At 45.4% G+C, this 3,941-nt stretch overlaps 1 pseudogene; it reads right to left on the bottom strand.

Annotated features, from left to right (window-relative positions):
- Positions 1–3,359: 3,359 nt before the first annotated feature.
- Positions 3,360–3,625, bottom strand: LOC102817766 (annotated as a pseudogene).
- Positions 3,626–3,941: the final 316 nt, after the last annotated feature.

Genomic DNA, 3,941 nt, shown 5'->3' with positions numbered 1-3,941 from the left:
TCACCAGCTGCTCCTCTGAAACCCTATATAGGGTCACTATGGGTCGGAACCAACTCGACGGCACTTCACAACAACAATAAATGTCATTAACAACTTGTGATATGCAAATGACATAACCTTGCTTGCTGAAAGTGAAGTGAACTTAACATACTTACTGATAAAGATTACATTGGGATGCACCTCAATGTAAAGAAAACAAAAATTCTCACCACTGGACCAATAAGCAACATCCATATAAATTGAGAAAAGATTTACTTTGTCAAAGACTTCATTTTGCTCAGATCAACCATCAGCACTCATGGAAGCAGCACTTAAGAAATCAAATGACATTCAGCATTAGGCAAATCTGTTATACAAGACCTCTTTAAAGTGTTCAAGAGCAAAGATGTCAGTTTGAGGACTGAAGTGCACTTGACCCAAGCTATGGTATTATCAGTAACCTCATATGCATGTGAAAAGTTGGACAGTGAATAAGGAAGACTGTAGAAGAATTGAGGCTTTTGAGTTACGGTGTTGGAGGAGACTATTGAAAGTTTCATGGACTGCTAAAAGAACCAACAGATCTGTGTTGCATGAAGTACAGCCAGAGTGCTCCTAGGAAGCCAGCATGGTCAGACTTGGTCTCTCATACTTCAGACATATAATCAGGAGGAACCAGTCACTGGAGAAGAATATCATGTTTGGTAAAGTGAAGGGTTGTAGAAAACGAGGAAGGCTCCCAACAAGATGGAATGACATAGTGGCAGCAGCAATGGGCTCAGGCTTATCAACAATTGTGAGGTCGGCCCAGGACCGGGCAGTGTTTCATTCTGTTGTGCATTGTTGTTGTTGTTGTTAAGTGCTGCCGAGTCGGTTCCGACCCATAGCGACCCTGTACAGGGTTTCCGAGGGTGTAAATCCTTAAGGGAGTAGAAAGCCTCATCTTTCTCCCGCGGAGCGGCTGGTAGTCTCGAACCGCTGACCTTAAGGTTCGCAGCCCGATTCGTAACCACTACGCTACCAGAGCCCCATTCTGTTGTGCATAGGGTCACTATGAATTGGTGCTGACTTATTGGTGCCTAACAACAACAACAGTGTCATTGTGTGAGTTCTAACTGCTCACCTTTCGGGTAACAGCTGAGCATTTAACAACCGCATCGCCAGGGCTACTTATTATTCATATAGTATTATTTGCAATTATAGTGTCCTGGTGTGGCGCTGTGGGTTAATGAGCCAGATTGCAAAGCCATTTGAACTGCAAGGTCGGCAGTTCAAGCTCACCAGCTTCTCCTTGGAAACCCTAGACAAGAACTGACTCTACGGCATTTGACAACAACAATATATGCAATTATAAGCCCACAAGGAGAGAATGTGCTGAACAGCAAACACAAGTATCCAGTTAAAAGTTTTCTTTCTTTGTTTAAATGGGGGGACGGGTGGTCTCAGAACTTCTGAACTGCTTCTTGGTGCTGATGGCCTTGGCAAACTTGAACATGTTGGAGCACAGTCTTGCTCAGGGCACTCCCTCGCCCACTGTCACAGACGTTCCTAAAGCAAGGGAACAGGTGGTTGGACTATACTTGTGGATGGAGTGGAGGTGGTCTCAGTGGATACCAGACAGGTTCTGCCCTTGGATGGAGACGTTACCAGTGAAAGGGCATTTTTTCTCAATGGGTGTGTGTGTGGGGGGGGGGGGGCCTAAGTGGCCTCCTTGGGTGTTGAGAAGCCCAGACAGATGGTCTTGTAATAACGCCGGAGCTTCTCCTTGCCAGTTTCTTCCAGCAGAGTCTTCTCTTTGTTTGGGAAGATAGTCAGTTGCTTTTGGAATGCATGCTCCATCTGAACATGCATCATCTTCCTGGCCATCTAGAAAAAAGCTAGTCGCCAAAAATTTTATTTCTGATTGGAAAATTATTCTGTTTTTTTTTCCTTCATCAATCTTTCATGAGTTTGATGGTGGGCATTTTGCCCTTTGGGTAGTTTACCCTTGATGATTCCATCACTGTATAAAGAAGAGGACTTTTACCTCCCTAGCCTGTGAGCTCCTCAGCAGTGGGAACCATGCACTACGGTCCACCAGTCAAGGCCTGATGAAGTGCATTCTCCCTCCTGAACTCCGTTCAATTACTCTGCCATCCTCTGCTTTGTCCTGAAGATGGGCTAGCAAATTACCTGAGAGCTGAGTCTCATTCTTACAGAGGGAAACATCAAGCCAGTGGGATTCCTTAATCTTGGTCAGTATGAATATATATGAGCCTTGCTTGGAGGAAGTGCTGCCAGAAGATTTCATTTCTTATGGCTCAGTAAAGACCACTTTATAACCAGACCTTTTAGGACCAATTGATAAAAGGAGTTCAGGAGTTAGTTTTCCGGAATTAAAGGTTCTGAGACCTCCTATCCTTGCTCCTCTCCACCTGCAGTTAGACAATTCTGTTGGGATGGATCTGGTGGCTCCCGACCAAGACCTTGTAGCAAGCAGCATATCATTTAAATCTAAGGCTGCTGGACTAAAATTACTGGAAGAAAGACAGGGATTTTCATTTATGAGTCGATCAAAACGTAACTACAAACACACACACAGATCAGAAATGCTATAAACCAAACTGAAACTGGTGGTTACTGTGACGTAGACTAAAAACTTTTGTTTTTTACTTTCCTGCGTTTGGATTTTTTTTTTTTTTAACAACCAAAGGCTGTATTGTGTTCATATTAGGGGCAGAGTGTGGGGAGAAAAGATTCTCTATTTCCATTTTGAAGCAAAGAAGGAGATGCAGTCCTGAGCACTCCAAAAGTGTTAATTTAGTGAATGTTACTAAAATTAGAGAAAAGAGACAGGAAGCCCAGAGAAAGGGAAGAAGAAGGAAGGAGAGAGACTTTAGGTTGTTCGCACCTTCAGGGGTGGGGCTGGGGAAGGACTGGAGGGCTCCGGACCTGGGTCAGGGATGCAGTCACCTCCCCACACTGGGGACAGAGTGGAGTCCTGGATGTGTCAGCACAAAGCCTGATAGTCATGGCCAATTTGAAGTGAATTCATTTCTTGTTGTTTTTGTTAAGTTTCTTGGTTCTGACTCAATCGACCCTGTATAGTTTCTTGAGAGGAACAGCTAGTGGATTTGAACCACCAACCTTGTGTCCAGTATTGACCCAACAGTACCACACCAGGACTCATTTTTTTTTTTTTTTTTTGCTGTTTTGCTACTTGCTTTATAACCACAACTAACTAGTACAGAGAAGGCCCCTGTACAAACCAACACAATGAAGGGTCAAGGATGGAGGTGTTCCCTTAGCAAGGCTGAAGGTTTCAGTCTCTGGTATTTGGAATTAAGGCTGCAGTCCTCAGTTTAGAATGGATTTCTGGGTGTGTGGGCCCAGTCTACGCTTTAACCCGATTTGAACAGAAGAATGGCCACGTGACCCAGGTAGAAGTAGATGAAATGCTGAGTTTCATGTGTCACACATAACTACCAAAGTTTCTCCCCAAGATGCAGTGCCAGGTGGGGTTGTACTTGTCAAACTCCTGGATGTGGGCCCTGATGGCCTTCTCCATGTTGTAATTGTCCTGCGCCTGCGTAGCGCACTCCACCGAGTCCTGTTGCACCTCCTCCGACTTGTCGGCATTTTTTATCCCGGCCTTTCGGTCACACATGTTTCCCGGGGAGCACACACGGGCCTACTGCGGTGATCTCCTGGGGGAGGAGTTAGGGCGGCTCAAGCCGGGCTAGTGGTGCTGTCTCTAGTGAAAGCCGTGGCACATCTGCCAGGAGTCATTTTTGTTGTTGTTGTTGTTGTTGTTAAGTGCTATCGAGTCTGTTCCAGTTCATAGCGACCCTGTGTAGGGTTTCCAAGGAGCTGCTGGTGGGTTTGAACTGCCGACCTTGTGGTCAGCAGTCCAGTACTAATCCTACAGTACCACACCAGGTGGACTCATTCAGAGAAAGGGAAATCAGGCCTCAATTGTCTTG

Source organism: Chrysochloris asiatica, unplaced genomic scaffold, assembly GCF_000296735.1.
Source record: "Chrysochloris asiatica unplaced genomic scaffold, ChrAsi1.0 scaffold00070, whole genome shotgun sequence".
Taxonomy (NCBI): Eukaryota; Metazoa; Chordata; class Mammalia; order Afrosoricida; family Chrysochloridae; genus Chrysochloris; species Chrysochloris asiatica.
The sequence above is the reverse complement of the archived record's forward strand: the minus strand, read 5'-3'. Positions and strand labels throughout refer to the sequence as shown.